Source organism: Bombina bombina, chromosome 4 (assembly GCF_027579735.1).
Source record: "Bombina bombina isolate aBomBom1 chromosome 4, aBomBom1.pri, whole genome shotgun sequence".
NCBI lineage: Eukaryota > Metazoa > Chordata > Amphibia > Anura > Bombinatoridae > Bombina > Bombina bombina.
In genome coordinates, this window is record NC_069502.1 from 931,449,315 (window position 1) to 931,463,880 (window position 14,566).

Below are 14,566 nucleotides of genomic sequence, written 5' to 3' on the forward strand. Positions count from 1 at the left end.
ATCATAACTTAATTAATTGCATCACTAATGCAATTCAATTAATTTGTAGTCATCTTGCTAACATGAAAGCAGTATGAGTATTTATAAACCGTTTTTTGGTAACTTATCTAATAAAGGAACAGTAAACACCTTGTAATTACAAAATGTTTCTATTGTATTGCATATTATATTAAGATACCATGTAAGTGTGAAAAAAATAGAACACGTTAACACCTTGTTTTGCTCTACTTGCTTTTCTTGAAGGAGACAATCAGGCTTTTGTTACTGGAGTAGACAAAGGTAATCGCTGTCATTTTGTTAGCAAACGTTCCATTGTTTTTCAGTTAATCTGATCATTTCTGCTGAGGCCAATTAGGACTAGATGTGTGGCAGGGTTAGTCTTCTGAAATCTGCAAATTCTCAGGATTGGAGAATGTATTATCATTAAAGTTAAAGGGACAGCCTAGGCCAAAATAAACTTTCATGATTCAGATAGAGCATGTCATTTTAAACAATTTTCCAATTTACTTTTATCACCAATTTTGCTTTGTTCTCTTGGTATTCTTAGTTGAAAGCTTAACCTAGGAGGTTCATATTCTAATTTCTTAGACCTTGAAGGCCACCTCTTTTCAGAATGCATTTTAACAGTTTTTCACCACTAGAGGGTGTTAGTTCACGTATTTCATATAGATAACACTGTGCTCGTGCACGTGAAGTTATCTGGGAGCAGGCACTGATTGGCTAGACTGCAATCAGTCAAAAGAACTGAAATTAGCAGTTTGCAGAGGCTTAGATACAAGATAATCACAGAGGTTAAAAGTATATTATTATAACTGTGTTGGTTATGCAAAACTGGGGAATGGGTAATAAAGGGATTATCTATCTTTTAAAACAATAAAAATTCTGGTGTAGACTGTCCCTTTAATGTAAAGTTGAATGAATGAGTGCCCAGTTTTAAAAAATACAATTAAAAACAGGAGCACTTTCATTCATTAAACTTTACATTGCAGCGGGGTTTTTTTTTTTATACTTTTTCTTTTGGAAACACAGACCGGCGATCTTCCGCCCACTTCACATGTTGTACAGCATATTGATGACAAAATCGGCTTCCTCCAATCATTGCGTGGCCTCACAAGCTGGACACCTATGAGGTACACGCCATGACTGGAGGCAGTCAGTTTCATCATCGATATGCTGTACAGCATGAGAAGCTGGCTTAGGGTCGCTGGGCTGTGTTTCCTAAAGAAAAGGTAAGGATTGTAAAAAAAAAAAAAAGCTGCAATGTAAAGTGCCCCTGTTTTTAATAGTATTTTTAAAAACCGGGCATTTATTCATTCAACTTTAAATTACAAGAAAGAGGGAATTAAAGTGTATTGCAACTTTGTTACCTATGCATAATTAAACATTTGAAATTGTTATTTCAAAGTGTTTAAAGGGGCATTGTATTGTAATATTTTTCTCTCCTTTTAAAGGGACAGTGCACTGTAAAATTGGTTTCCTGTGTTTTCAGTGACTTGTTATACTAGCTGCAGAGCACTACAATTGAATAACTGATAAATACACAATAAAAAAGACAATGGATCATCCCTTACTTTGAATTTGAAATAAGCAGAATATTTTCCGTCAAATTACGAAATGTATCCAATTTTCTCCCCCTGTATCATGTGACCGCCAATATCCAAACACAAAATGCATATATTTATATACAGTGACCATTTGCACATGCTCAGTAGGAGCTGGAGTCTCAAAGTGTGCATATAAAAGAATGAGCGCGGTTTTATAAAGGATGTATTTTTGAAAATTGTTGTTTTTTTTTAATTGCACGCTTTAGCCGAATCATGTTTATCTTTGTATATGAAATAGCAAATTATACTAATGTTCTCTCTATCAGTATATATTGAATATTAATAATTTCTATTTTTTAATATGCATGACAAAATATTATTTGAGTACATTGTCCCTTTTAAGAGTAACCATTATGGCATACATTTGGACAGCTCATGCACAGTCTAAAAGACCAGATTACTGTGAATTTGCAAAGGAAATCTACTTGCATGTTCTTATAGAGACTACATAGATTAGGGGACTCCACAAAAGACTACTTGTTTTTCATTTATATTACTTTAAAGGGACATTTAAATACCTTAATATGTTTTTATCAAATGTTTACTTATGTGTAGCAAAACAACTTTACAGTATACTTTTATAGTTTATTTTGCCACCTTTTCATGTAATTTATCTCTGAAAATCTGTGGATTTTCTAATTCTCAAAGTTTGAAATGCATTCCCTAATTGGGCTAAGCTAATAACTACAAAACAATACAATGCAATTATGGCTAGCCTTGTTGTCTGCAGACTAAAGCCTGATTTGGCTCCTCGCAAATGGTGGGTGAGTTTGTCTTTTGAAAACTAATAGCAGTAAAAAGGATGTTAATTTGTTTTCAAAACATTTAGACTTAGCTGATGTGTTTATTATATAGCAACACAAGAGAAATCACTTGTAATTACAAGGTGTTTAATGCTACATACTATACAGGACTGAATTGTGTAAAGAACTTTTCTCTTTCTATGTTGAAATCAAATGCCTTGCTGCAAATACATTCAGAGTTAGACTCAGGAGTGTGCATTTTATCTGATCAAGAGGAACAGATGGATGGTAGTGTAAATAAAGTGACCACATGCCCTGGTTTTTCTGGGACAGTCCTGGGTTTTAAAGTGAAAAGTTAAGCTATAAGCTCAACAATATTTGTAATGAAGTAAATGAAGGGCACTTTCATTGATTAAAATCATTGTAGATGCTAAAATATAGAAATAATCACCCTTTCATTTTGTTATACATTCTGCCGTTCCTCCACACGTAGCACATAGTCTATTTCAGTGTAAAATGACGAATCATGCTGTAGCCAATCGTAATGCGCCCCCTTTGGCGTCCAGCAAAGTTAATAGTCCATCAGAGACAACAGATGTTCCTAACAGAGCTGCACATATAGGGAGCATTTTTCTTTTCATATTTGTCTGGGGGAATACATTTGTACTAAAATGCTGATCTGGCAAGCAGGTTAGTCTGACAGAGTATAGAGAATGGCTGTTGGTCCTCACTAGTGTTCTTCAACTATTAGGCTATGGAGGGCTAATCATTATTCTTTTTTTTGTGTGACAATGTCAGTGTGATACTGATAGTGACCAAGCTTGGTTAGAGAGTGGCTCTGTCTGCATCTCACTCAGTCACATCATATTCGTTGTCCTAATTAAAAAGTACTCAGATATCTTTTAACTTCAACTCTTAGTCTGTGAGGGTTAATAGTTATTATTATTATTATTATTATTATTATTATTACATATAAAGTTAATAAGTGACTGTGAATAAATATAATAATATATACGTGATATTCTCCCTTTAAAGGGACAGTTTAAAAAGATAGATAATTCCTTTATTACCGATTCCCCAGTTTTGCATTACCAACACAGTTACAATAATACGCGTTTTTCCTCTTTAATTACCTTGTATCTAAGTCTGCAAACTGCCCCCTTATTTCAGTTCTTTTGACAGACTTGCATTTTAGCCAATCAGTGCTCACTCCTAGGTAACTTTACATGCGTGAGCTAAATGTTATCTATATGACACACATGAACTATTGCCCTCTAGTGGTGAAAAACTATCAAAATGCATTCAGATTAGAGGCCGCCTTCAAGGTCTAAGAAATTAGCATATGAACCTCCTAGGTTTTACTTTCAACAAAGAATACCAAAAGAACAAAGCAAAATTTGTGATAAAAGTACATTGGAAAGTTGTTTAAAATTACATGCCCTATCTGCATCATGAAAGTTTATTTTGGACTTGACTGTCCCTTTTAAATACAGGATATCAGTCCCTATAGAGTGTTTTCATGTCTATTTTTCTGAGTAATCTAAATGCTCAATGATAAGCGCCTTTCGCGTGATTACCGGCTCATACGTTGCCACTCCCAAGCACAGAAGCGATGTTGCTTGCAATAATGTAACAATTTGTTTAAAATTAACAAATATAAAGCAAACGCCAGCAGTCCGAGGAACAGGTTCTCCTGTGTGCGGTACTGTACACCACGGCTTTACAACTGTAAGTGTATAGCCGTTCAGGTGTATGACCCGCAAGCTCATTGTGTGGCAACGCCCCTCTTTAAAATCTAAGGTTGATTTCGCTTTAAAAACGGTCCACTAGCACCTGATTGGTTTAAGCATCTATTGATATGGAAAAGCTGAACCAAGGAACATGCCGGCAGTAGTGTAAACTCTAAATACTCTTTGGATGAAATGTCCATAAAGTTCAATATGTGTCAGGATATACAAATACACATGCCAGTTATTTAAATAAAATAACGAGATAAACCCATACAGGTCAGTGAAGCATAGAGTTGTTGCATACTGTATGGTTAACAGACATGCATTGAGTGATGAGGCGTTAGGCTGCAGGACAGCCTTAATGTCCACAATGATTTTTCATTAAAGGGACATGTGTTTTAAAGTCTTCAACAGAAGCATTTTTGCAATAAACTTTTATGTAAATGAGTTTTTACACCCAAAGCATCTTCATTCAAATATTGCAGCTGTTCAAAGAGTGGATAGTGACATGTACACCACCCTGTTCATCGATGCACAGTAAAAGCTCTAAAACGGTAAAAGCTTTTGCTAGAAACATTTTTTTTCTAGAATAAGTGTATTACAAATTGCTTATATTTATTTTAGTTTTGATTGTTACGTCCCACAGCAACCACACCAAACTTTTAAAATGATTTCCTTTGAAAAAGGAATCCTCGTTGTTTCCTAGCAATATTTAAATCACTGGATATTATTAAAAAAAAAAAGTAGAATTTAAAAAATTGTGTTTTCTGTGTTTGTTTTTACAAAGGCAGATAACTGAAATGTGAAATTTGATCCCTTCAAAACTTTATTTTCAACAGACAAAAAACACGTTCACATATTCCAGAGTAGACAGTATTGGTTCAGATGTATCCGACCTCTTTCCATGAGGGGGTTACACTTACACTTAAAGGGACACTGAACCCAATTTTTTCCTTTCATGATTCAGATAGAGCATGCAATTTTAAGCAACTTTCTAATGTACCCCCTATTATCAATTTTTGTTCTCTTGCTGTGTTTATGTGAAAAAGAAGGCATCAAAGCTATTTGTTTGGTTCCGGACCCTGGAAAGCACTTATTCATTGGTGGATGAATTTATCCACCAATCAGCAAGAACAGCCCAGGTTGTTCACCAAAAATGGGCCGGCATCTAAACTTACATTATTCTTGCATTTCAAATAAAGATACCAAGAGAACAAAGAAAAATTGATAATCGGAGTAAAGTAGAAAGTTGCTTAAAATTGCATGCTCTATATGCATCACAAAAGAAAAAAATTGGGTTCAGTGTAAATGTATATGAAACCCAAAATTTTGATTCAGATTAAACAACTTTCTATTATCAATTTTTCTTTGTTCTCTTGATATATTTTGTTGAAAATCAGGGACATAAGCTTAGGAGCCAGTCCATTTCAGAAGCACTATGGGGTTGATTTATCAAAGTCAGCGTCCAGCCTTCACCCCCCTTCGACTGCAGGTTCTCACAATTCCGGCAGTGGAATTCAGCCCGCCAGAGGCGAGTTCCGGCGGACTGGGGCGCATATGTATGCCCCTGTCCGCCGTAGCTTGATAAATCGACCCCTTTATGGCAGAAGTTTTGCAAGAATGTTATCCATTTGCTAGAGCACTAGATGGCAGCACTGTTTCCTGCCATGTAGTGCTTCAGATGCCTATTAGAATATAATAGGAACAAAGCAAATTTGATAACAAAAGTAAATTGGAAACTTTTTTTAAATGGTAAGCTCTGTCTGACTCACACAAAAGAAAATCTTTCTTATTAAAGAACCATTAAATACAGTAGAATGGCCTTCTCAACAAGGGCAAAACAATGCAATAACATTTTAGTCTAAATTCTAAATGAGCAGTAGATTTGGATTATTTTTTTTTTCTGACCAATTTCAAAATTTACTTCAATTTGCCGGCCACCTGTAAATGTGGCAGCCATCAGCCTATCACAGCATACCTAGTTAGAGTGAGAAGTGTGCATGTTAAGGATGTGTGTAACATTGTTACACTGTTGCTATTTGGTGCTGAAGACATGGCATCTTTACACAGTTTACGCATCAATGCCTCTCACGGTCACCATATTTGCGGGGGGGTTCCCTTTGTTTTTTTGTTTTTGTTTGTTTTGTATAACGACCAACATTTTACATAATGCTGTACATTATATACATTCAAACATTTGCATTATCACACAGGATGAGTTTCCTGCCCTTGGGCACAATCAGTTGTAGGGCCACGTATCAATATATAAGATGCATACAGTATCTGTATCGGAAAAGCGCTCACCATAGTCACCTAAAAACCAGCTGGGAGTAATATCCCTCTTGCAAGTTCTATCGCGGCACAATGGAGAGTGGGGCGGGCTGGACATCTTGGTGTAGCCAGTGCTGCAACAAATGTGTCTACTCCACACGCCAAACAAAAGTAGATATCCAAGAAGAAGAGCGCACTGAAGCTCACAAATGAAAGTCCAAGGCAGGGGTAAAAGATACTTGAAACTTTATTTTCCACGATTAAAATCAAAGTAGGTTCAGCACACAATGAAACCAAACAGAGTTGTGCGATCAAGGTCTAACGCAGACGCGTTTCGTGCACATGCGCACTTGGTCATTGCATACCTCTGACCAGACCACACTGGGCTTTATATCCATATTCTTAAAGGTACAAGATCATCAATCCTAAATACAATATTTAACCTGCTGGTGGCTCATATAATCAATCCCAAAGAACACCATTATTTACATTTATATAAACGTTTTATGGTTAACATTAATTATGCAAAATAATTGATTGCGGATACAAGATAACCTTTATAAAAAAAAAAAAGGAAATCTTAAGAAAAACCGTATAGATATTAACTTAGTAAATTCAATTGGTAACGGGTAACATTTAGAACTAAACATATTAGATGATACAAGAGGATTTTTCTGTCTTTGCACAGTTATTAGAATTCTTGATACATCATATTAAAACTCAAATACTTTGATACAAATTATTGAAAAATATACACTTTGTTTAGAATAAAGGAAAATATTAGCATTTAAAGGGACATTATACACTCATTTTTTCTTTGCATAAGTGTTTTGTAGATGATCTATTTATATAGCCCATAACGTGTTTTTTTAAAAAATAAATGTATAGTTTTGCTTATTTTTAAATAACATTGCTCTGATTTTCAGACTTCTAACCAAGCCCCAAAGTTTTATGTGAATACTGTCAGCTACCTTCTCCAGCTTGCTTCTGTTTGTGTAAAGGGTCTTTTCATATGCAAAGGGAGGGGGAGTGTCTTATTTGCCACTTGCAGTGGGCTTTCCAGCTATCTTTTCAACAGAGCCAAACTGACAGCTTCTAAGTAAGTTTTTAAACGGTTTTATACTGGATTTTTATATCAGTATCTGTGCATCTTATTCTTTATAGTAGTGTCTATTACATGCAGTTATATGAAAATGAGTGTATACTGTCCCTTTAAGGCTAAATAGCTGTAAGAAACTTACGTAAAGAGATCCAGATCCTCTCTTATGTTTAGACCTAGAGGACTGGAAGTTTTTATAGAAAATATCCAATATACCTCCCTTTTATTTAATTTGCTCTTTCTATTGCCTCCTCTTTTCCATATCGGGATATGGTCAATGCCTTGTAGGGTAAGCAATGAGGTTTCTGAATTATGTCATAATTTAAAGCAGGGCTTGACAAACCCAAGAGCCTAGGAGCCACTGACTCCTAGAATTTTACCCCTGCCTCCTAACTTTTTGGGTTATTCTCCATATGTCTATATACAAATCCAACTGTCTGGCTTCTAAACATATGCCTGGCTCCTAAATATTCTTACTGGCTCCTAATTTTTAACACATTTGTCAAGCACTGATTTAAAGTGCCTAGATACAGGAGTATCTGACTCAGGATCTCCTATCTTTTATGGCTCTCTTTGTTTTGCCAATGTACTGTTTTTTACCAAGTTAGCATGGCAGAAGATAGACAACATTGGTAGTGGAGCAATTAAAAAAAATATTTGATGTTATGCTGACTTAAGTCTCACCTTCAATCAAATGATTGCATTTCTTGCATGCATTTATTCTACATTTGTAAAAGCCCTTTCTGCCTTTTAACTATTTAGTACTGGTTTTAGAGGGTAAATCAGAGGGAGACAGATAATTAGCTAAGGTTTTTCCTTTTTTGGGAACAAAATCATCACAACCATCTTGTATTATTTGTTTTATCACTATCAGTTTTCCTGATTGTATTACAGATTGTATTATACTCTGTACTGAATGTGGTGATAAACTTAAAGGGACCGTATACACTCATTATCATATAACTGCATGTAATAGACACTACTATAAATAATAATATGCACAGATACTGATATAAAAATTCAGTATAAAACTGTTTAAAAACTTACTTAGAACCTCTAAGTTTAGCTCTGTTGAAAAGGTAGCTGGAAAGCCCACTGCAAGTGGGAAATAAGACCCTCCCCCCTCCCCCTTCTTTTGCATGTGAATAGACCCTTTACACAAACAGGAACAAGCTGGAGTAGGTAGCTGACGGTATTCTCATAAAACTTTGGGGCTTGGTTAGGAGTTTAAAAATCAGAGCAATGTTATTTAAAAATAAGCAAAACTATACTTTTTTTTTAAAAAAAAAAACCCAAAAAAAACTTAATGGGCTATATAAATAGATCATCTACAAAACATTTATGCAAAGAAAAAATGAGTGTATAATGTCCCTTTAACCTTTTGGTTTTTGTTGGTATGTGTAGCTTGTTTGTATGTTAACAATTGTTCCCTGGTCATCCCCCTCTACACTTTCTTTAGCTTTATCAAGGATAGTATCTTCATACCCCCTTTCGCTTAATCTATTTGTGATTATTTCTGCTTGTTTAATATACTCTTCATGTTTAGAGCAATTTCTTTTGGCTCTTATAAACTCCCCTTTCGGAATGCCTCTCACCACATGTTTAGGATGGCATGAATTGAATTTCAAAATAGTATTTCCTGCAGTAGGCTTTTTATATAGTGTAGTCATTTGTCTTCCTATTTTCACTCACATAGTCAAATCCAAAAAAATTATTGTATCAGGATTGTGCTTTCCCACCAGTTTGATGCCACATTGGTTCTCATTGAGATTCCTACAGAAAGAATCTGTTCTCTCGCTACTCCCATCAAAAAAAAAAAATCAGATCATCATCTATGTATCTATAAAATGCTTGATTTCATCTCTGAAGAGACGTGGAACAGCTCCCACCAACCCATGAATAGGTTGGCATAGGAAAGGGCAACTTTTGCCCCATTGCTGTTCCACACCTTTTGGAGAAAGAACTCATTGCCAAACCTAACATAATTGTGAGTCAGAAGATATTCTGCGGCTCTCATAAAAAAATTGCTTAGTAGCTGGCTCATAATCGCTATAATTATTTATAAAGAACGCCAATGCAGTGATTCCCTTTTCATGTTGGATACATGTGTAGAGCAATGCTACATCCACTACCAAAAATCTATAAGATGGTTCCCATTTTATTGTGTTTATTATAATAACAATGAGGTTGTGTCTTGCATATGACTGGGCAGATTTTTTACCAGTGTGCAGAGAAAGAGAAAAATCCTCTTGTATCATCTAATATGTTTAGTTCTAAATGTTACCCATTGCCAATTGAATTTACTAAGTTAATATCTATACGTTTTTTCTTAAGATTTCCTTTTTTTAATTATATAGGTTATCTTGTATCCGCAATCAATGATTTTGCATAATTTAATGTTAACCATAAAACTTTTATATAAATGTAAATAATGGTGTTCTTTGGAATTAATTATATAAGCTACCAACAGGTTAAATATTGTATTTAGGATTGATGATCTTGTACCTTTAAGAATATGGATATAAAGCTCAGTGCGGTCTGGTCAGAGGTATGCACTGACCAAGTGCGCATGTGCATGAAATGCGTCTGAGTTAGACCTTGATCGCACAACTCTGTTTGGTTTTGTGTGCTAAACCTACTTTGATTTTAATTGTGGAAAATAAAGTTTTAAGTATATCTTACCCCTGATGTGGACTTTCATTTGTGAGCTCCAGTGCGCACTTCTTCTTGTTTATCAATATATAACTTGTTCCTTTGCTCGTCTGCACTTGTAAGCACAGTATTACAATGATACTTTGCACTGTCCTTTACTGGAATGTTGTTTTAAATTTTATTTATATGTCTGCTCGATTTAAATAGTTAACCTCTGCCCCTTAGAGATCAAAGAGAAAAACAGAATGCAGAATACATCTTGCTGTAAAATGTATTTTGTTAGCTGTTGGTGAGTTACATATAAACATTTTACCTCATTTTATCAAAATGTGTCATTTAACCCCCCCCCCCCCCCGCTAACTTGCCACAAGTTACATAGTATTGTAACAACATTTAAAAAAAAAAAAAAAAAGCTTTGAAAGATATTAAAGATCTTTTCCTTAAAAACATTTTGTTTGCTTGTAAGGCTTGTGTAATGATTTAAAATACTTTTTTTTGTAACTTGATGGTGACAATAAACACTAAAAAAAAAAAAAAAAGATGCTAGATTCAAAGCAACAATTAGTCTGAGGATATTATGCAGATGTATTCTATAAAGGGACATGAAACCAAAAAAAATAATATTTCATGATTCAGATAAAAATGCAATTTTTAAACAGGTATTCATTTCTACAAAGGATACAAAGAGAACAATTTTTTTTTTTTTATAATAGAAGTAAATTGGAAAGTTGTTTAAAATTGCATGCTCTACCTGAATCATACATTAAATAAAATGTGGGCTTCATGCCACTTTAAAACTGTGTCTGTGTATAATATACTATATATACATAAAAGAAAACCTAGGTTACAGTATGGAAACTGTGGTTCCCTTTTTTTCTGTGGTATTCCAATTAAAAAAACTGTGCAAAACCTTTTTTGAATGCAATGACCTTGATTTCAAAAACCTTCAGTGTGACCTAGTTTGCATGGCCCTTTTTAATCAATTGGAATAAAGCCCCATTTTTGTATTTTACAATTCTGAAAATCCAGGGAGAAGAGGATCCTATAATTATACCCTAACTTTTATTTTAGGTTATTCTAGAGATATATTATCTTTTATACAGAAACATTTGCCATTTAAAATGTATAGCTGGGTCCAGCATTTATTTTGTATATGGGGATAGGAAACGGCACCCACAGTTCACGGAACACGGAGAAGGCTTACCATACCAAAAAACATCCACATAAGAAGAAATCTCTCCAGCTGTGATAAATTTTAAATACCTTTATTTATCACACAGGGTCTACAAATATGCAGCCATATATAAATATACAGCTGTATATCTGTGTACCCTGTGAAAGAAATAAAGATCTTTTAAATGTATCCCAGCTGGAGAGATTTCTCCTCCATTTTTTTCTTTGCTAGCGTCTGTTTGATAAAAATGTGTCAAGTTCCAGTACTAGTCTAATTTCCTGATTTTTATATTAAATCCTCTAAGGACAGAGTACTGCAAAACCACAGTACCTGTGCTCTAAGTTTATTAAGAGATCTTGGTGCATAGAGATTTAGCAATCTAATAAGATTAACTAGATTCTATTTTTACTGTTAAGACCTTCCTACAAATTTACAAATCCGAGTGCCCTAAATTTGACATGCAAGCAACACCCCTTTAATTGCAGCTTGGATTCACTTAATGAGGGAGTAGTTAGTATTATTTGGAAATAGATTTGATGATGCACCAACTAAAATATTGTCATTAAATTTACTGAGTGAATTAAGAGGCCAATTAATTTTATCACCAAACGTACCTCTTACCTTTTAGGAACCTTCCTGATATCTTTCCACCTCTACGTGAAGTAAAATTTAACAGGAAGAATTTTTCATACAACTTGTTGCATCACATTATCATTAATATAATATAACCATATAATTTATTATGTATAAATTTAGTTCTGCCTATCTGAAAGGGATGCATAAGTGTTTGAGTCCATTGATATATATATTAATTTGCAAGAAAAAAAAACGTAAAGAGGAAACTAAAGCCAAAATTAATTAATTTAGAGAAACCACACAGTGTTAAATAACTTTTGTATATTACCCCCAATATAGTTCTGTGATGATCAAATATGATTTGTTCTTTTGGTATGGTTTGTTGAAGAGTAAACCTAGTTAGGGTCAGAAGCAGCAATGCACTACTAAATGAATTAAGTAAATTTGAGACGCAAATCTGAAACTTCGTTAAATTGCTCTATCTGAATCTTAAAAGTTTATTTTGAACTTTACTATCCCTTGTTAAAGCTAAGAGGAAGTGCAGATATGTCTAGTGCGCAATGGCAGTTTGGGGGCAACTCTCCTAAAAAGTCAGTGGTTTTTATAAAAAAAAAAAAAACAATACATTTTAAAATATTGTAATAATGAAAAAAACTAGTTGAACTTTATGAAAAACAGGAATTGCATTCTAAATGCTTTAAAGGGCCACTAAACACAGTATAATAACATTATCATTAAATGCATTATAACAAGACAATGCAAAAGCAATTAGTCTGAATTTCAAATGAGTAGTGGATTTCTTTCTGACAAATTGTAAAATGAGTATTATTTTCCCTCCCACTGCATTGTATGACAGCTATCGGCCAATCACAAAATGAAAATTCATATAATGTATTCTGTAAATCTAGCACATGCTCAGTAGGAGCTGGTGCCTTAGAAAGTGTGCATATAAAAATATTGTGCACATTTAGATAATGGAAGTGAGTTGGAAAGTTGTTTAAATTTGTGTCCTCCATCTGAATAATGAAAGTTTTTAATTTTGACTTGAGTGTCCCATTAAAACTTTTTGGCTGGCAGTAACACACATGTGATCTGTCTTCCCCACCATTGAGTGAGAGTAGCCCACTGCTCTGTTTTTACTGGCATCCACATGAAAGCCGATAAGACACTATTATTTAATTATTTTGTTTACCCTCCTTGGCTGCCACTAACATACAGTAGTGCATGAACAAGAGTTGCCTCGTTCTGGACCACGTTTGTAATGCAGAGACATACAAGGCTTTAAAAATGTAGCTGCCACTCGGAAGACTTTAAAAAAAAATTTACATTTTTTTTTTTTTTTAGTCTCTAGTATTTGCTAATCATTTTTACTAGACAGCTTGTTGAAATACTGGAGCATAGAATTCTAGACACCAATCAACCCTATTGGTCAGAGACGGAGGACATTTCTATATCTGCATTAGCAGCCAGGAACAGACTGTACATCAAATACAGTTGTGTTTTTATATTTATCATTTGCTTTGGTTTGTATTCTTGAGTTAAAAAGATTTCTGCTTAGTGTTCAGCTAGTGCGGCCTATGATTAGCTATACTTGGCACACCCAAACCTATACTAGCACAATAGACATCCCATTGTGTATATAAAAGTGATAATTACATTGCTAGACATTATCTTTAATATAATAACGTGGTAAACACCGAAACACCTCCTGGGTCAAAAATAATCACCATCATCATCATCAAACAAATGAGGCATCTGATTATCTTATAACTATTGCTGCCTGGGATTCTAAATTTATATCTAAGTATTGCTTTTAAATAAAGAGCTGTATAATTATTTTATCTGGGGGGGGGGGGGGGGGGGGGGGAATGCTAACCAAAAGCCCAGTCTGGGCTGGCCATTGTTTGTTTTAAAATGCAGGGTTAAAGGGACATGAAACACAAAAATAAACTTTTCAAAGGATGCCAAGAGAATGAAATAACGTGGAAAGTTGCTTAAGATTGCATGTTCTATCTAACAGGAAATAGTGCTGCCATCTAGTGCTCTTTCTAATGTATAACAGGGTTGCAAAACTGCTAACTTTATAGTGCTGAACTTACCATCCTGATATTCAACAATGGATAACAACAAAACAAAGAACATTTGATAATAGAAGTACATTGGAAATGTGTTTAAAATTGTATGTTTTATCTGAATCATGTTAGAAAAATTATGGGTTTTATGTCCATTTAAATCCCTCCCACTTCCCATGGTCCTCAGTCATACATAAAAGCAGATAAGGAAACAAGAAAAGCACAAAAGAGAATACGGGGCAAAGAGGTTCAAACAAGTACTGCTACCACCTGAACAAAAAAAATGGTCGGGTTCGTGGACTCTCACCATCATGAAAGACATTCATTTATCAGGAAAGCATAAATTTTGTTTTCTTTCATCAGATGAGAGTCCATGAGTCCTCATGTGTGGGAATCAATACCCAAGCTGGGGAGACCACTGTAAATAAGAGTGGGACAAAACTTGAGGACAGGATGTTACTATTCAGGCACTATGGCCTGCAGAACTTTCCTGCCAAAGACATCCTCAGAAGAAGCATTCACATCAAATTGATCAAACTTAGAAAAAGTGTGTAAACAAGACTACGTAGCTGCCTTACAAATATGATAAATAGAAGCCTCATTATGAAAGGCCCAAGAAGAAGCAACTGCTCTATTGCGTTATCA

The 14,566-nt window shown here is 34.6% G+C and overlaps 1 protein-coding gene across 1 annotated transcript in view; it reads left to right on the plus strand.

The window, feature by feature from the left end:
- FAM89A (family with sequence similarity 89 member A) overlaps positions 1 to 14,566 on the plus strand; it is a 39,772-nt gene that overhangs the window by 17,020 nt on the left and 8,186 nt on the right. The gene's annotated exons all lie outside the window — the stretch shown is intronic.